Below are 20,918 nucleotides of genomic sequence, written 5' to 3'. Positions count from 1 at the left end.
CGACCAGGGCTCACACCAAATCCACTTAAGAGAAATAAGACCGTTGAACAGGGACATGTTTATGAATTCATCAATAAACAATTAAATTGTCACAATTATTTTAACATCCAAATGATAAACTGAGAATAATTATAGGGTTTCTAAAGAAAACATCAATTAAGGAAAATTGGTTTGTACAATGGAGACCTGCCCTATCGCTTCGCAAAAAAAAATTAAAAACTGGACAATAGATAATTTGAACTTATAAGGCACTGTATCATAGAAGCCTATATAAGGGAATGACACACTAGATCAAAAGGAATCAAATAAGCCGCAAAAGACTGGTACAGGTGAGTGCAGGACAGTCTTTAGGCTGAAGTGCACTTAAGAGTGAAAGTTCAGTGAAAGTTCAGACTTTACTCCGAATGTTTATCCTGTCCATTATTGATAAAAGATATAATGTAGAAAATACAGAAAAGATCCAATACAAAATTGGTGAACAATCTGGTCATATAATGTTGAGATTATTTCCATATTTTTGGTCTTTAATACTGATGAAGTTAATTTGAAGGCAATTCGAAAGAAGAATTAGAAGTAGCAATAAATACCTAAAATTAGCAGCATAATCATATTAAATTATGTTAAGTTAAAGTAAAATAAGAATTGGAAGTAGTCTGAATAGTTAGTAGTCTGAAGATTTACGGAATCGCATTAGTAATTAATGCCATCAAAATACATTTAAACAGTTGCTTTACTATTGTATGAAGGGAAATAGCAAATAACTTGGAAAAAGAAAAATATATTTTTAAGAAAATTAAATATCCTTTCAAAAAATAACTTACAATAAATTCTTCTTCCCATTTGAAAAACTATGCTGCACCCGCTAAGCGGTTGAAGTTATACTGATGAAATTTTTGCATAAATATGTCCGTGGCGACTCGTCCCCCTAATGAAGGAGAGCAGGCCTTCCAAGTTAAGGTCCTTTAGTACCCCTCGAGGCAGGAAGGGAGAACCCATAGTTTCTCTCCCTATCCTAGCCCATCTTTCGACTTTCCTATAAAATTCTATCCAAGTTCCCCCACCATGTTACAACTAGGGCACAGCGGACTGGGCAAAAAGCCTAAGATATGCAGATGTAGCCATGTCTGCTATTATAATACCCATATAATTTGCCCTTTCTTCACTAAACATCTACTTACTTTCTCCGTGGGGTAGTTGCCATAAATAAAATACAGAAAATGTAAACTGTCCTCTTATTATCCTCTCGTTATGCCGTATTCAACTGACTTCCAATTCCTTATCTTAATCCTACTCGCATTGCAGGGTAAACATTCTTACAGTTTTCACAAACACTACCTCGGGAAATCAGTCTTAGAATTATGACGAACACTGCGAGACCGTTCACGTATACATGAATATGAATATATGAATTTTAATATGATTTATGTAGATTTTTTAATGCATTATTGTAGGAGAATTGGGAGCCTATAGTTATCGATAATTAATATTGTACCTAATGAGTCTTTCTCAATAAAATACTTATATACTTTATTTTCTTTTGTTATATATATATAAAACTTAAGAATTTTATACTTTGTTAAGTAAATTCTTTGATGCGTCTAGTGAGATCTAGAGCTATTTTACCTTTTATATATACCAGACATATACAGTATATTTTATATGATACTCATATATTATATTCACAAGAGTTTTAAAATATTTTTAAATGCAAATTATTGCTAAATTTAGCACGATGAAAATTACGAATAAAGAATATGTATGCCTTAAAGAATCGAAACTGATTAGTAGGTTAATTACACGGGTAAGAGTAAGGAAGAAATCTCTAGAAAATGTACCCAAAGATGATACAGAAATTAAAAATAATATAAATAAAAATAAAGCCTGGCAAAAGTAATACATACTTAAACGGTAAATAAACTTTAGTTATTTACTTCGCAAACATATTTTTTTAATACTCTTTAACCAGATGACGCATTTTCATTTATTTCATTATTTAAATCTTGTATTCTTAAAAAATCTTATATTGTTAAAAACAGACACACATTTATGAAATATTTCAAAGAATGAAAGAACGTATACCTAATGTGTAATATATGAAAAATAACACCCTTTACAAGTCTTTACGGGAATTAACCCTGGTTCTTAAAAGCAGTTTTGCTTTTACCACAACGTTATTTCAAAGTTCTGTTAACCAAAGTTACTGCAGTTCTCTCTTAGTCTTACCCCTAAGCTCATTAGTATCAGTCTCTTGAGCTAATAATATAGCTTTACTTTGAGTTTACTTGTTACCACAATGTGTTGTTTTCAAGGTTTAATTAAAATTGGAACTATTAACTGAAATAAATATCTAATTTATTTGTTTTTTTTTTTTCACAGGTTGTAGATTCAATTGTGGTAGACGCAAATATATTTAAAATATATTAATAAAATATTTAAAATAAATATATAAGTAAAAAAAAATTACCAAGTGCGACCTTATAAAAAATGTCAAAGGACTAACAATATTATAAAAAATGTTTTTTTGTGTCTAAACATTATTGAAGAAGAAAATCTTAAGAAACATTATCATCGTAAATTATTATTAATATTTTTATAATTACCGAACTATTATGAAGCAGATTTACCGGAGCGATATAAAAGGCTTATTTGCCTTTTCCTTTAAAGGGTAAATCTTTATCTTGACTAATATGCTGAATTTTTAGTAGCCGATATCGGGACAACAAAAAGCACGCCATTTCACGATTAACCTTTCCCTTCTACTGATAATCTGAATTAACTTTTCTTACATGAACAAATTACCAGAACAGAGTTGTTAACAGTTTCATTCACTGATAGAAGATATTTTTTAAAGTTCTTTAATACATTTGGCCAGTAGTTTGCTTGATATATATTAGCATATTCAAAAGTAAAAGATACAAGATCGTTTTACCTTGGCAAAGTAGCATAATTTATTTTTTTCATATAATTTATTTATGAATGATCTAAAAAAGTAGTAATTTGGCTTGATTGTTATCAGGGCCTAAAAATTAACAGTACTAACCAAATTATATTGTGTTATACGCCAATTTAATTATAACTTAAAGTTTCTTTTTAAGGTTTTGGCTTGCACAATACTATCTAGCTTTCTAATATAGCTATATGCAGTCTCCCATAAATAATGGCAAATAACCAGTAGATTTTTTTAAAAAAATGAGGTTAAGTTAAATTTTCCTAGTCCGAAAGTTCAAGACAACTAAGACGATAAACTTGATGTAATTTTTTTTTTTAATTTTGGCCATAAATTTTCGTTTTTAACAAAATTTAGAATATTTTAAAATTTTTTATGGCAAATAATAAAATTAACCGTTTTTTAAATTATGCGTCACCAGTAACATTTCGTTATTTTTTTTAATTAACTTTTTTGGGTTTAGGATAATTTAATTTCTTATTTAAAATATGCATTATGTAAACAGTTTTGCTTAAAAAAGGTATACTCCAAAAATCTCGCTACGAATAACCCTAAAATAATAAACTACAAAAGTTAAGTTAAAAATAAAAATTATTAGTATTTTCCAGTAAATGATCGATATAATTCCCATTTGTCAAGTAGACAAGTAGACGATATCAATGCCATAGGCTGAGAGAATAACGCAATTGACTGCGTTTTTACTGCGAGCCACTACTCTGGCTCCGTTAGTAGACAGCATGCAAAAATAATTAACCAAAACATTATAAATATTATATCATAACATGAATAATCAATAAGCCATCAAATTAGTAGTAGTAGTAAGGGTGGGGGAGCTAAAGCTCGGCAAGTAAGTCCCTTTTCGCCAACCCCAGAATCACCCACCCCTACGCCTCCACTTCCAATATGCGGTCTCCACTGAGTCCTTTTGATAAAGGCTAGCACGTTGTCCCAGTCCAGATCTCTAAGATCTTCCCGCTGTAGTGTCGTTGCTTCAGAAATTTTCCTTCTCAGGCGACTCCACCTATGACAGATACCTAGTATGTGGTATGAAGTTTCCTGAAATCCCTGTACCGCAATTCGGACAGAGTGGGCTTTCTCTTATACCAAGAAGGTGTAGATGCCTGTTTAGACTGTTGTGCCCGGTCGGGATTCCCACCAAGTCTTTGATACTTTGTCGGGTTTTTGTTAGCAGTCGCCTTGCTTTAGAGCCGTCATGGTCTGGTATAATTTCCTTGGCCTGTCTACATGCTTCTGTCCTTCTCCAATTCTTCCTTGTTTTTTCCCAGGCCCAATTATTGAGTGCTTGGGAGATTTGTTTTTTGCTAAGACCGAGACAAGGTTCGAGGCCTACGAAGGGGTTAACGGAACCTTGTCTTGCCAGTTCAACACCTTGGTGTCCTAGGACCCACCTCAGTTTCACTTCCTTGTGTGCTGCAAGCCTTTCCAATGCGTCTCTGCAATCCTGGACTAGCGCTAAGCTGGCCGTGGGTTTCTGAATCGCCTTGAGGGCAGCTTGACTATCGGAGTAGATGCAAATCCCCCCGTCACCTTCCAATGCCTCTCGTTTGTTCGCTACTTCGAGTATAGCAAACATCTTCGCTTGGGAAACTGTGGTGTGTTTCCCTAGCGAGAAGGATTCCCCTGTGTTCGTTTCCATCCTGTACACTTCGGCTTCGGCTGAATTGGTGCTTTTCATCCATGATCCATCTATGTACCAGGCCTGGAAACCACTTGGCTCTTTAATTGGGTTCGCCGACCATTCTTCCCTTGTCGGGATTTGGACTTAAAACCCCTTCTTTAACCTTAGTTTGCCACTTTCTGTAGTGCATCTGGATGTCAGAATTGGTATGTTCTTACATATCCTGAGAGCAATCGTCATATGGCCTTGTCCTAAGTGAACATTGCGCCACCCTCTGCGATCTAAGCCAAATATATATTAATACCTATGCAAATATTTAAAATGCATATAGCGGGATGCATATTTTTTTACGTAGGTTACAAGAAAACCTTTCAGCCTATTGAAGTAGTGAAAAAAATATTTAGAAGCTTTACTGATAAGCTTAACATTCAAAACAAATAACCATTAAATTTAAGGTCACCCCGTGGCATTATAAAGAAGAGTAATACTGTCGCGTTTTTACTCATTGTGTGTGTGTCAAGTGTTAGTTTAGGTGTGAATTAAAACTTTCGGTACACAAAAATAGTCAACTGATTTATTTACGCACTCATACTACTCAACACGATCACTTCAAACTACTAGAAATGTTTATTTACACTGTATTTATTTAGTACTTTTTATGTGGATTTCAAGATCGCGCCAATATTCTTACTTAAAATTGTTTCCTGGCGGCGCGGGCTACTTATATACTCGGAACACCATCGTTTTAAAGGATTCACTAACCTTCCACGCGTATCCAGAGATATCGTGCAGTTTGCTCGCTTGTGTCATCGTGATAATTCCGGAATGTCAATGCACAGCTGCTGTTTGTAGCGTTGCCAATATGGTTACTACTACCCTCATGATTCCAAAATCTTTCTACCTTTTTTTTCATCAGGTATATTGAGTTTTTTGCGGAAAACCTCAGTTATCCCTGTAGACATTTGTAAATCCTTGGCCACATAATGTGCCAGAGTATACTCAGCTGGAGCAGTAAACTGCTTTTGCTGCACTTTACAGATCACCTCGTATCGACTTATTCGTCCATTGAAATAACAGTCCATAATTTCATCGAGTATCAAATTCGACTCAGGTTGTATTTGGCGCAGCTCAGCGTCTTCGTGATTTCCGTAATAAGAAGCCAGTCGGTTAAAATGAATGACTCGAGTTTCACCCTTCGGTGGAGAATATGTTGATGGCTTCCAGCACTTTGTATAGACCATCTGAGATTAAGACGTTGGAAGTTTTGATAACAGACCCTTGCGTTTCTTAGGGTGATAAAGCCAAACTAAGTCACCGTTGTTGTACCTCTGGTCTCATTGATATCATATACGTTCTTCATCCGATCGCTAGCATCTTGAAAGGCAATGCGTACTTTGAATTACATTTGAATGGAATCAATTATCATACGCCTCTCACTGACGTAGTCCTCCCTGGCACTGGGTGACCAAACTTTAGATTGCATAGAAGACAAAGTTGTCAGTCCATTACTATTCGAGCCGGAGACACTCCTGTGATGTCATGGATGGCCGATCGATCGACCAATAGGAACAAATCAAGAAATCTATCTCAGTCTCTTGCTGGCTAGAGATTACTTTAGCCAAATTCTAATTATGGGTTCTATTTATTTATTCCCTCATGCAATCTGACTGCTGGTGTAAGGCAGTAGTCCACGTTTTCTTGATTCCAAGTCTTATAAATATTCTGAAACAAGGCTTGACACTAGGAGAATAGATAGCAACTTCCTCCCAAGTTGGCTTCTTCAACTGTATTTTTCAACTGCGTGTGGTAGACATATTTCAAGTGGGACTAGCCATAACGCATCTCTAAATGTCTCATCAGGTTATCGTAGATCCTTGATATTCAGGGGACATTCCTTGTAAGATAGCTATAGCATCTCCTCTCAAGGCCAACATAAGGGCAGTCGCCTTCTCCTCTATGACTAACCGTTTGCTTTTGCAGCCGCTTCAAACTGATGCTGATAAATATTCCATAATTTAGTACTATCAAATTGAGACAAAATATGAAACATTAGTCAGCAGATTCCATACAGATGCAGAACAGGTTCCATATTGCCTTAAACTTGTTCCTATAATCCACAGCTAAAGGTTTACAGAGCAGCTCATCGAAAGTGTTGATGTCTAATTATGCGATTTTGTTTTGAACTTCTTGGATTCTATCCTCCATTAAAACATTTCTTCTTTTTATTCCTTGTTGTTTTTTTTTTTTATTTTTTCTGACAGAATTTTCTTATAGCCTCTCCCCAAGCTCACTTTTTAATTGACATTATTTTTCAAAATCTTTTCTTCCAACCTTGCATAATTTTTTCTTAGCTTTTCCCCAAGTTTACTTTTTAAATTAGTTAATATCGCAGAGATTTTTTTTCTAGTTTGGCAGAATTTTCTTCTCGCTTTCTAAGTTGGCAGAATTTTTTTACAACTTCACTTTCAGGTTGGAGAATTTTCTAGCAATTTATCTTCTAGACCTTGCAACATTTGGCCGATATCGCTTACATCAGCAAAAAGAAAATTGTCCGGGTCATTCTGTCACATGCTCAAGTAATGCGTTAGTAAGCCGCTGCCACAAGTCCGCTTTACTTTCCATTGCAGTCCCCTTCCTCCTAGAGATAGGTCGTATTCGTATTATTCATACCAATGATATGAATCTGACTGTACTGTCGGCTCATACGAATCGTAAAAACCGTTTCGAATTTGTATAAATTCGTATCGCACCGAACAGCCCTAGTTCTACTGATTGCGTTTAGTTTATATCGGAAATCGCAATTTGTATGTATCGTATTAATCGTATTCGTAATATTAGCATCATATTATATAAATATATTTACTTATACAAATGTTGTACAATATTCCGTACGTGAAGGCATATTGTACAATTATACAATACGTATGTCACAGCGTATATATCTATGGTTTAAGTTTAGTACGAATAATACGAATCTTTAAGTTATTACGATTCGTATGATTTGAATCTCAATAAGATTTGAATCGCCCACCTCTACTTGCTCCAGCTCCCTTTACAGCTCAGCAACTTTTAAATCTACTAGCTTTGGCATTTTTACACAATTTATTTCAGTTCACTATTAATAATTTTTCACTAATGTTCAGCTGGCTGTCGCCCAATTCACATCCCACACCTGACACCAATATATTGTTGTCACCCGTTCGGTAGGTGTGAATTAAAATACTCATGTATAAAAATAGTCAATTAATTTATGTATATATTTATACTATTAAACACCATCACTTAAACCTTCGATAAATGTTTATTTACTCTGTATTTATTTACTACTATTTATATCAATTTTTATCGCGACGATATTCTGACTTGAACTTGTCTCCCGGCGGCGAGAGCTCCTTATATACTCGGCAGACCCTGGTTCCGGAAGATTTGCTAACCTTCCACGCGTCTCCAGAAACCGGTGTCGTATTGTGTGCTCGCTTGTGTAATAGCGATAATTCCGGAATGACGAAGCACAGCTGATGTTTGCGGCCTTGCCTTAATATCATTACAATACAAATAGCTGTTTAAAAGTTTTAAATTTGTTTTAACAAAAAGGGTTTCATACAAAATTTTAACGTTTAAACACATATACAACATTTAATAGCTAAAGATGTTTTTTACATTATTATAACATGTTATATTAATATAAAGAGTGTATATATTAATAAACACTTTCTTAAAAAAAATTAAAAAATGCTCGAACCCGTCGATTTTGTTGGAAGGGGTATGTTGTGATACATCTTTTGAAAGGGCATTCAATTTTTTTTATAATAGCACGTCGCCAAGCAATGGCATTCTTAAACATTTTACTTGATATTTTTGGTATGTGAGTAAAAAATTGTTTTTAAACTATCAAAGATCAGTCAACAATCCGACTTTATCTTCAGTTAACAAGTTGATGTGAATTAGTTATTTTTGTGCTCTTCTTTCAATTCGATAAAAATGGTTTATTCTATTGCGGAGAGAGTGGAAATTATTGAATTATACTTTAAAAACAATTAATGCTCATGACCAACGGTAACTTTGTTTACTGAGAGACATGTAGATAAACACGTACTCATGGTTATATCCTAGAGTTAGTGGCAAAATTTCGGGAAACTGGTTCGGTGGCAAATAAAAAACAGAATTTTAAAAATCCTGTGAGAAATGAGGCAGTAGAAGTCGATGTTCTCAATGAAGTTTGTATGAACCCTAGATTAAGTACCAGAAAACTTTCTTATGTAACAAGAGTCTCGTGGACCACTGCACAGAGAATTCTAAAAATAATAAATCGTACCCATATAAAATTCAACTTCTTAATTAATTAAATGAAGCTGATAACGACTTACTACCGTTTACAGTTTTTGTGAAATAATGTCCGAACTAAATTCAAATAATCCCAACTATCTTTTAAATGTTTGCTTCTTAGACGAATGTTATATGAATATTTTTTCTCAATGGCACTATCCATCGTCATAATTGTCGAATTAAGAATGCCGTTAACCCAGCATTGGTTAAAATTATGGAAAACGACCAACGCTACCATGAAGAATATGCGATATTTCAGCAAGACGGGACTCCTTCTCATTATGCATTATCAGTACGGCAGTTTTTGGATGAAATGTTTTCTAGTAGATGGATTAGGAGAAGGGGTGCTATCGAATGATCCGCAAGATCCTTAGATTTATCTTCTCTTGATTTCTTTTTGTGGGGACATTTGAAATCGAAAATTTATGACATCGAACTTGAGTCCTTAGAAGACTTACGGAGCCGCATCATTCATGAATGCTAACAAATAACACCCGATATTCTTCACAACAAAAACACACCCCTTCTAATTTTAAAAATAAGGGCACAGTCTAACAGTTGAAATCTATATACTTTGATAAGGGTGAATATCGCTCGCGCTAAGGAGTTGTAGGGTTAAAAATTTAAACAAAAAATAATTTTTCTAAAATCAAAAATCGACGGGTGCGAGCGTTTTTGTTTAAGTCTTTTATAAACCTGTATATTCTGGCTTTTTAAGGCTCTAATCTCCCGGGTAATTAATTCTCGCACCAGCACTAGACGTTTAGCAGTCGATATTTATTTTCCCTTACAAAACGAAAATTAATGGGTTTAGGAATGGAAAAATCATAAGCTTTATGACGTTCTAAAAATAAGACACAATTGCGCCTTATTTATAATACTGGGAGTAATAGAGAAAATGAATAGACCTATCATCAGTATTGTCGTCAGCGTTAAATGAAATATGCCAAAAATACCAAATTTGAAATATTTAGGTGTATTATCAAAAGTACTCATGGTTATATGAAAAGCTAATATATAAATCTTTAAATTATCATCTGTAAGTATGCAAATTGTGTAACGTGCGTTCCATTATTTGAGCAATCCAGATAGAAGTTAATATATTTTCGAAGTTAAAAAATTGGCTAATAAAAATGGACAAGAAAATCCATTTTTTTCCTATAAACGTGTGTCCTAAACTGCTCTCTATCTGCTGCTCTGCTACAGCTCACGCAAATTTCTTAAAGAGAATCGATTATTTGGAACTGTAACTTGGATACTTGTGGTATTGGTATTAAAAATCGCTACATAAAAAAGGAATACGGCAAATATTTCGCAATATAATAATGATTGTAAAGTTGTATAAATCAGCCGATATTATATTAAATGTTAATTTAATCTCTGTAACTGATTTTTATTTTAATTAATTTTGTTATTTTAGTCATCAATGAATATTTTCAGATTAGGTGTAAATAGTATTCAATCAGCATTTAGATACCACAATAATCTTAGATACCCTGGGCATGGCGGTAACTGTCGGTGAGTCGCATTTTACTATTGCATTGCTAATAAAAATATGTTTGCTTAAGATATTAAGATAAAATTATTATGAATTTTGGAAGAATGATTGCTTAAGACTTAGGTGTAAGTTGTAGTATAGAGTTTCGTAATTTAGGGGAATTTCTGCAAAGAGATTTTAAGCTGAATCTATCATTTATTCTTACACCAGACTTTTTCAGATACTGATCTTGGCAGCCGGTCTGATTATTATTGTTGACTAAAAGAAATTAAAAATAGCCAGTTTGCTTTTGCGGAATGATGAAGCAAGTTTAACTAGTTGTAGTAAACTTAACTGACATAATATGCACTATTGGTTAAAAGAAAATACTTATTGTACCTAGTTGGCCATATAGATCTTCGGATATAACCGTGATAATTTTATTTGAAGGAAGGCTAAAAGACATTTTTTATAACTGATTTTGTGCCTTCAAGTTTCTATAATATTCGTTGCTGAGATATGATAACACGCCACCCTTAAGAAAACCCCTTGTGTATGGTTCTCGTTCATCCGAATAAAAAATGCATTTGGTTAATATAATAAAATATATTATTTATTTCGATCGTTTTTCTGACTATTATCAGATACATAAATCATTACCCCATACCAAAAACAAAACAATTATTTCGACATTCATTTTATTAAATAAACTAAATGCATTTTTATTGGAGAGGAAAACAACCTATATAACTGCTGAATTAATATATCTATTTTAATAAATGCCAACGTTCATGCAGAAATAAAAAAGAAACTGCATATTTTTATTTGATATATTATTTTTATTAGTTATATTTATGTATATTTAGAATTTTTGTCGTGTTGTTGTATTGTAATCAGTGGAGAACATTAAAAAGTAAATTATATGATTGTCTACCCTGTATAGCCTAAGTACACTGATAAGCTATTTATGTGGCTTCGGATCACTGACATTTCTGTAAATGATATAAATAGCAAAAAGGCTTTTATTGTGATAGGCCTGGTTGCGGTAATCTGTTGTTCTTTTCAGAAAATGGCGCCTCAGGTGTATACCGTCTGCAGTAGGGGTAAGATGTTGTTTTTTCATTATAGTAAATATATATCTATGGATTTTGAAATGGAGGATGTAATTAGCTTGTACAGCATATGTAGCGTAATGGTCGATATTTTGATAGATCTTCAGTGAGAAATTTCGATATATTCTTTATTCAATAATATTTGATGTGATCGGGACCTATCAGGATCTCCTATTTATTTTGGTGCCTTCCAGTTATGTAGTTACCTAATGATGTTAGAAACTTCTTTATCGGTGAATGGTTGAATGAAAACGAAATGAGCTAACACCTGCAACTTTTGAATGGGACTTTAAAATTTCGCAATGTCTTTGAGATGAGTATATACTGTTCTTGTGGCTCGATATAGAATCGTTAGGTCTTCGATAAAACATTTTTTTGAGCGTTCAAATAATTAATTTTTCTTTTTTCTGTTGTTACAAGCAAGTTGCTCTTGAAAACTGTAGATATAGTATAGATGTTAGAATGCTCTAGCTGTAACAAGAACGTAAGCAGCTGAAATCATTTATCGCTTTCAAGAAGCAAGTGCTAATTTATGGAAGAAATTTAAACTAGGAAGTGCCAATTTTACTGAAGAGTTTATTGTATCAAGCTCTTAAATTTCTTTTAAATTCCAACCGAACTTTATGATAAAGTTCTTTATTGATACCCATAAGAACTTCCGCTTGGAGTTCTTGTTCTTTTATCATTTCTTGTTACTGTTCTTGTTTTATTCTCCTGGGGCAGTCTGTCACGACTTCAAATTTTAAAGGCTTGGTTGCTATACTTGCATTATTTCAAAAGCCAGATCTTTGTATTTTTAATTTTCTCAGTGTATGCTTTTTGTAGATTTTTGTCCAGTAGGATTATGAAGTTAATAATTGTAGCTCATTTCTTCTCTTTGTTATTAAGCACAACGTCTGGTCTGTTATGGGTTATTGTTCTGTCTGTTTGTATTGTTGTGTGCCAGTAAAGTTAGAAAAACTCTTTGAGTTTGAAGTTAAAGTATTATACTTTACCCATTTTGTTGTGTCTTTACAAATACTCCGTCGGTGCAAGCTTACTACATCCCGTCGTTATATGCTGAATGCTTTCGATGGTAATTTTCTGTAGGGCATCATTGGAATAACTTCGTCTTGCATTACAATTAATGAACCTTCAGTTTCCAGGAAAAAAAAGTATCCTGCTCTCCGGTAAGTTTGTCTTTGTGCTTTACTAAGAATGTTTTCTTTTAGATTCAAAGTGTTAGGGTGAGGTTTATAGGGTTGCGACGCTGTGCCAATAGGGAGTGCGATGGGGTTTGATAGTGAGAAACTTCATGAGGATTTACTTAAAAACGTATATTGGTTATTAAAGCCCCAGTCTCGAACTTAACTTAAAAATAAGAATAAAAACCGCGTAGGGCACTCGCCCAGGTAGGAAAAAAGGATCTTGTCTTGTTAAATTCACATAATCGTATTCACTGTCTGAAAGACAAGGATCTACGGACCGAGCTGTCAATTTCGATTTCACGCCTTCGAAGGAGTTTTCGGACACCGGCCACACAATAGCGCGGCAGCAGTTTGCAACCAACAATACATGTTTGGTGGTTTTTTGATACCGCAAAGGTAAAATGGTCGTTTATGGGGTTAATGGGGTAATAGTATATTATTCAACGAGCGGTAATGTAAGTCATAACTCACGCAGATGAAGTTTGCAACAAGTGCCGCAGGCGAGTGCTGTAATTAATTCATCAAGTGAGTTATGACCATTACCGCAAGTTGAATACTATACTATTATCTACGACTATTAACTAAAAAATAAAAATAATAAATAAAATAATAAAAACTATTTGATAATGTTAAAATTATTCAAGTGACATTACTCCCTTTCAAATAACAATATGGATTTCCTTTCGGCCAATCGGCTAAAATCGGCTTATACAGAGCCATGCACCTTTTATTACATAGTGAGTTATTATAACTAACGCTGTTTGTTTATAGATAATATTAATTGTTCAAAAGTAGTTAAGTAATAAATATATAATTTAATAGGAGTAGATAAAATTGTTTAAATTTTGAAAAAAAATGAATTATTTTAAATTTTCACCGTTGTTTGGGTTTTCAAAAGTACAAAATAAACGTGTGGCGTATGATAGGTACACGGATCTTGTAAAATAAACTTATTTATTAGAAATTATTTTAATATACCTACTTAACTGTTTTATTTAAGAGGTCTATGCGTATGGTACCTATGTAAATAAAACAAAATTACGATAAGTTAAAAAAAAATATTATATTTAATATTTAATTAATTTTGCTGGTACAAAGGGTTGACAGCTAATATGTCGCCTTCTTCACGGGAAGGCTTTTGCAGTTTTGCATTTTTTCGTTTGGTACTTTTTTTTGTAGAGAAAAATTTCCTTTGGGGTAAAACTTTTTTGTTGGAGGGTATTTTTGACGTGGATGGAAAGACCAAATTGCTGTTGTCATTTTGATGTCTGATAGCATATATGTTAGGTTTTATTGGGACAATAATTTTTTTACAGCTTCCAGCTCTTGAAAAGATGCTAAATCATTAATTTGCTCTGTAAACTGCAAAATTAGTTTTTTCTTAGCTTCTTCTAAAAGTGGTTCCGTTTGTAAGGTAGTTGTAACCGCACTTACTAGAGCAATTTTTTCGTCATCGCTTTCAATCAGAAGATTATCGTCATCGCCTAAATTAAAAGAAAAATCTAATAAAGTATAAGTCATAATAATTTGATTAAACAACATCATCCACCAGCCACCCATTATATCAAAATATACCAAAAATAACCACCACTAGCTAACCAACCACTAGAAACCAACCCGTATCAATGTAAAAAATCGTCATTTTAGGCCACATATATCAAAAATAGTTAGCCATGATAGTTACCTTAAAGGATAGGTATGCACCTACATTTTTTTTTATATTCAGAAGTCAAATTATCGGTCTTCCTAGTTAAAAGAATTAAATTAAAATAATTTATCATGTACCTAAATATAGTTTTTTAAATATGAATATGCAGTGTGTTTATGCAAAGGTCGAGAAAGTCTATGGAATAAGAAATATAAATATTTTTCCATGGGTCAATAAATTTTTTGACGAAAGGCAAAAGTTTCAAAAGTTTTTAAAATTAAAAAACGTCCGTATTTTTAAATTGATTAGCCAACGATATAAATATAAAAAAAAAAGATTTCCTCTAAATCATATACTATACTTAGACGTTTCTTGATACTTTTATGATTTAAAAAATAAATAAAATCAGAAGTTACAAACACATTGTATAATGAAATGATAGATTTACATAGAACATAATACTTTACCTGGTATTAAATTTTCTACGTTTGTGATAGTGTTGTCATTATTTGAATGTAGTTGGGTGTATTTACAAACTAAGTGGATATACTTGCACATGTTCCATTTTATACATGAATCTAAACATGTGCAAGTAAAACGGTGTAAACAAGCTTGACATTCTTCACACACCAATTTACATGGACAGCTGTCTTTCACCTCCTCAAAGGTATGCATTTCGTTGCTTGAACTAGAGGGTACCACCCAACCAATATCAGTTTTAACCACTCTATTTAAATCAAGGGATTGACTAGTATTATGCCTTTTTCTTAATTCACTGATTTTGGTTGAGACCTTTCCTTTATGCAGTACAATAAGTCTTTCAAATAATTTATCTTTGACAAATTTCATTATAGCACCTATTGCCTTATCCAATCTTTTGACAAATTTTCCATGTAGGTAAATATGTTTTATCGTTCGGTGCATTCTCTCGATGTGCATATTAGTATTTAGGCCAGAATATAACCTAAAACAATATGCCCATTGCTCGGATTTGCATGCATAATATTGTTCAAAATACATCCCAAATTCCAAACTATCTTTGTCTGCTTTACAATATTCAAGAAACTTGGAAACTAATTTATTAAAAGCAGATACATCAGTTTCCTGTAATAATTTCCTAAGCATGTGATACACCTGAATCTAAAAAACAGAATATATAATTACATTATGTAATATAAAATAACATATTATTATTTTTAACATGTTTTAAAATACTAACCTTTTTTTTCTTTATTGGTAACTTTTTCCAAATTCTTCCTCCATGCCTTGTCTACATGCCAAGTGCAAAATAATCTAAAAAATGTAAATTTACAGCTTATTAAACAAATAAAATATTTCATCTTAATGTTACCTAAATTCAGCGGGCTGCATAATCTGCATCCATGATTTATAGTACACATCGGCCATGTCTGACATAAACACTTTAGGTTTAATGCACTTTCCAGTTCTTTCTTTGACACATTGGAAAAAAATAGCCATGCCTATCGTGTCGCTACGATTAGAAATAAAAAATGCTGTAGGATATCCCTCTCGCAAATCATCCAGGATAAGGATGGTGTGCAACTCAAATCCATAAGCATTTAGTCCGTGCGTTCTATCTATACAAATACAATCTTCCCCAAATTGTAGTAAGAGATCCTTTTGTCCATCTGTCATTATAATTAAAAAAAAGTCCTCAAATTTTAGTTCAGGATACTCTTCACATAAAGTGTCCTGTGGTTTATAGAAAAGCATACATCCTGAACTTTTCATCTCACTGACCCATGCATCGACACTTATTGCATCATTTGCATGTCGTACTGATGAGCCACTCAAATTAAAACACTGCTCAAGATTGTAAAGGTCCTTTTTTGTGAGCAAGTGCATACGCTCTAAATGAGAATTAGACACAGAGTCTCTCACTTCATCCAGAATTACTTGAAATGAAATTTTTGCGGCTATCTTTGCTGCCAAATTTTGCTTTTGCAATTTTGTTAGGAACAGGTGACCTATATCTTGTTCTTGTTTATGTCCTATATGGCTCTTGCAAAAGTTAACTACATATTTTTTATCTTTCATTATTTTAACACTCATTCTTGCAGGACAATATCCTTCAATTTTATTTGTGCCTTGCGTTTTAAGATTTCTCATGTTCTTCCCCTTTTTCTTATAGGTACCTGAAAAAAACAAATTTAAATTAACACATTGACTCTTAATTTCAAAATAAATTGCAACTCACCCGACCTATGACAATTGTAGTTTGATGTGGTGTAATCAGTGGCTTTTTTTGAACCATACATTTTCACAAATGATGAATATGATTCTTCCTCCACTTTCCATTTCCAAGATTGGAAATCCTCAAATGTATCAAATTTAATACGTTCACTTTCAATATTGAAAAAATGATCACTTCCATAGTGTAATATTAATTTTGCTCGATCAGAACCAGTATATGGACATAATGGGCACTTTAATTCCTTTAGAATTTTATGGGGTTTTTTATGACAGACAAAGATTTTTAAAGTTTGAAAATGCTCTCTGCAGTAGGGACATACATAAGTTTTCTTCTTTATAGAAGCTATTTCGTCCAATTTATCTAAGTATAAAAAGAAAAAATATGATGCTGTAGTTTATTTCATTGAATTATTATGATGTGTGATTCAGTTTTACCTGCATGCTGCCTTTATAGATGGAGCCTAAGATTGCCCAGACTTGTAAAGTTCTTATTACATTCTAAGCAAAGCACAGAAGACTGAGTTTTTTGAACTTTTTTTGGTAGCAGCACATGAAGCTTATCTAAATAATTTATTGTATTAAGTATAAATTACACATTTATTAGAAATAAATATAATTTTTACCTGGATGTTTCCTTTTTACATGTGATGTTAAATTTGAAGTTCTAGAAAACTTTATGTCACACTCTGTACAGTGATTCATACTTCAAACAACAATCAGCAAGCAAACACAAACACAACGAATACAATAAAAGAAACAGTATAAACCACAGTCGAAGAACACTTTGTAATAACTGACTGGTATAATTATAATTAATAATTTATTTATTAATTATAATTATAATATATATAATAATTATAACAACATACATTTTCACAAATGATGAATATGATTCTTCCTCCACTTTCCATTTCCAAGATTGAAAATCCTCAAATGTATCAAATTTAATACGTTCACTTTCAATATTGAAAAAATGATCACTTCCATAGTGTAATATTAATTTTGCTCGATCAGAACCAGTATATAGACATAATGGGCACTTTAATTCCTTTAAAATTTTATGGGGTTTTTTATGACAGACAAAGATTTTTAAAGTTTGAAAATGCTCTCTGCAGTAGGGACATACATAAGTTTTCTTCTTTATAGAAGCTATTTCGTCCAATTTATCTAAGTATAAAAAGAAAAAATATGATGCTGTAGTTTATTTCATTGAATTATTATGATGTGTGATTCATACCTGCATGCTGCCTTTATAGATGGAGCCCAAGATTGCCCAGACTTGTAAAGTTCTTATTACATTCTAAGCAAAGCACAGAAGACTGAGTTTTTTGAACTTTTTTTGGTAGCAGCACATGAAGCTTATCTAAATAATTTATTGTATTAAGTATAAATTACACATTTATTAGAAATAAATATAATTTTTACCTGGATGTTTCCTTTTTACATGTGATGTTAAATTTGAAGTTCTAGAAAACTTTATGTCACACTCTGTACAGTGATTCATACTTCAAACAACAATCAGCAAGCAAACACAAACACAACGAATACAATAAAAGAAACAGTATAAACCACAGTCGAAGAACACTTTGTAATAACTGACTGGTATAATTATAATTAATAATTTATTTATTAATTATAATTATAATATATATAATAATTATAACAATAACCAACAAAAATATAAGACAAGAGTCAAGGCCAAACCCCAAGAAACATGTGGGATGTATTGTAAGTTGCAAACCACTACCGCGCCGGTTTGAAAACTTCGGTCCGCCGGCGGAAAGGCGTGAAATCGAAATCGACAGCTCGGCCCGTAGATCCTTGTGTCTGAAAGTGTGTGAACCTGTCGGTGTCGGCGACGCGTCAGCTCATATCTATCTTCGCACTACAGTTATATACCCTGTATAACGTATATTCCTTGTATAATATTGCTTACTGTTAATTCCCGTAATTGCATAGTCAGTATATTAATATCTTATAAATACGAGTGAAACCAATTATATGCAGCTCATTTGTTGGTAGTACTTGCTGTCAATCTGAATAAAAGTTTTTTAAAAATATCGTTTCCTTTTTTGAGAAGAAAACTGGCGCAGTCGGTAGGATACACCAAGCGGGTTGATTAAAAAGTTTCATCGCGAAAATTTACAATTCGCTTTCGTTTCAACGATTAATGGTGTATACCCAAAAACAAAATTCGAGATTCGGTAGTGCATTGGCAAAGGGCTCACGACCAGGGAAGAAACTGTCCTATTGGTGCGAGGTGAAGAACAGACATCGTCCGACCCTCATAACTAACCTCCAGGGAAGAGACAAGCATCGCTCGTCCTATTGGAATGAAGATAATTCTATTGCTGTCGTAAGTACATTGATTTTTGTTTATTTGTTATTTTGACAAGGAAGATTTGATATTTTATAGTATTGAAAGATTTACTTGATTTATTTTATTTGATCGATTTATTGATTTGATTTATTTGTAGAATTCAATTTTATTTCTTTGTCGTATTTGAACGTCTTTACGTTACTTATTTTATTTTTGTGTTACCATTAAAATAGCAAAATGCCAGAACCAAATTATGCGTTAATTAGGTTCCAAGCCGACAACATCCCCCCATTCGATGGTAACCCCAGGCAAATTAACCGCTTTATTTCCGCCTGTGAAAATTTTATTAAAAACCATCAAGACACAACAAATGTTAATGCAACTATTAATTCTTGCTTATTCGATACCATTCTAACAAAATTGACTGGTAGAGCTGCTGATTTGGTAGCATCCCGAGTAGAATTAACTACATGGGAACATGTTAAACAATCCATAATTAATACGTTTGCAGACCAACGATCGATAGATTGTATAGTCCAAGATATTATTTCTTGTAAACCACAAAAAGAAGAGTCACCCCAACAGTTTGGTATAAGGCTCCAGGATATACGTAGCTTACTATTCTCGAAAATTAATGTTAGTAATGACGAAAACAACCTTAAAGTTCTTAAAATTAAAGAGTATTCTAACTTAGTTTTAAAAACTTTCATTAATGGTCTTAACTACCATATGCAACTAGTAGTACGCCTAAAAGACCCCAAAACACTCGAAGAAGCTATGTGCTTAGCTCAAGAAGAAGAAAACTTCATGAGTTATTCAAAAAGAAATTCTGAGTATAAACCCTCTCAACAACATCAAACATTTCCACAACAACGACAAAATCCACAACATCACAACACCAATCAAAACACATTTAGACAACACCAATTTAATAACCATCATCGCTATTTTGCTACACCAAATCCATTTAGACATAATAGATTTACACAAAACCAAAATATTTTTGGAAATCAACAACCCAAGCCATTTCATCCTGTTTATCCAGTAAGGCCGCCTCAACCCCAATACTACACAAATCATAATCCTAATTTTAACCGCAGTTATAATAATAACTTTAACAAAAACAATAAACGCCCTGCAACATCCTCAGTTGTCAGGCCTTACACCCAAAGAGTTGAGCCGGACACATCGTCCGGTAACACCGTTATTCATGCTCACCCTATTCAAACCCAACAGAAATCTGAATATCAAATTGAAGATGTTCATCCCAATGTTCGTAACCAATCACACGAACCACAATTTAAGCAACCTCAAATTATGCTAGAAAATCCTAATAATAATCAATTCAACTACCCTTCAAGTTCTAGTCAATCTAATAACTACGACCCCGATCAAGGTTATGATGAAGTCGACTATTACCCGCAAGGAAATAGTAATTATGATAATTATTATTATGATCAATCTTTGAATGGACCCGAAGAATCTCTGTTGTACGATGATAGTTACAACCCCATAAATAATTTCCCCTCAGACGGAAATTTTCAAGAGGTTCAAAATCCCAACGACATGACGTAATTCCCCTAAATATACACCCTAATACCGACTTACCGATTATATATCTACCGGAAATTAATGCAAAATTCCTTATAGATACTGGTAGTGGTAAAAGCTTCATTAACCCTGCATTAGCTTATAAAATTTACCCTGATTATATAGCTTATGAACCATTTTCTGTAAAAACAGCCCACGCAACATCCAACCATAATGAAACCATAAACATACCTATATTCGCCTCATTTAACTCAAACGAAAAGCATAAATTTTATCTTTTTAACTTTTCCTCGAGATTTGACGGATTATTAGGTATAGATTTTCTCACACAAATAAAAGCTAACATAAACTTAAAAGACTCTACATTACAATCTCAGAATGTAACTTTACCTTTATATTTCCCAAAACCCAGTTCACCAGAACTCGAGTTAACAGACTGTCCACCGTGCAAATTAATAATTCCCGCGAGAACATCTCAACGTGTAAAAATTCCAGTG

The sequence above is a fragment of the Anthonomus grandis genome, chromosome 3, assembly GCF_022605725.1.
Source record: "Anthonomus grandis grandis chromosome 3, icAntGran1.3, whole genome shotgun sequence".
Classification (NCBI taxonomy): domain Eukaryota; kingdom Metazoa; phylum Arthropoda; class Insecta; order Coleoptera; family Curculionidae; genus Anthonomus; species Anthonomus grandis.
The sequence above is the reverse complement of the archived record's forward strand: the minus strand, read 5'-3'. Positions refer to the sequence as shown.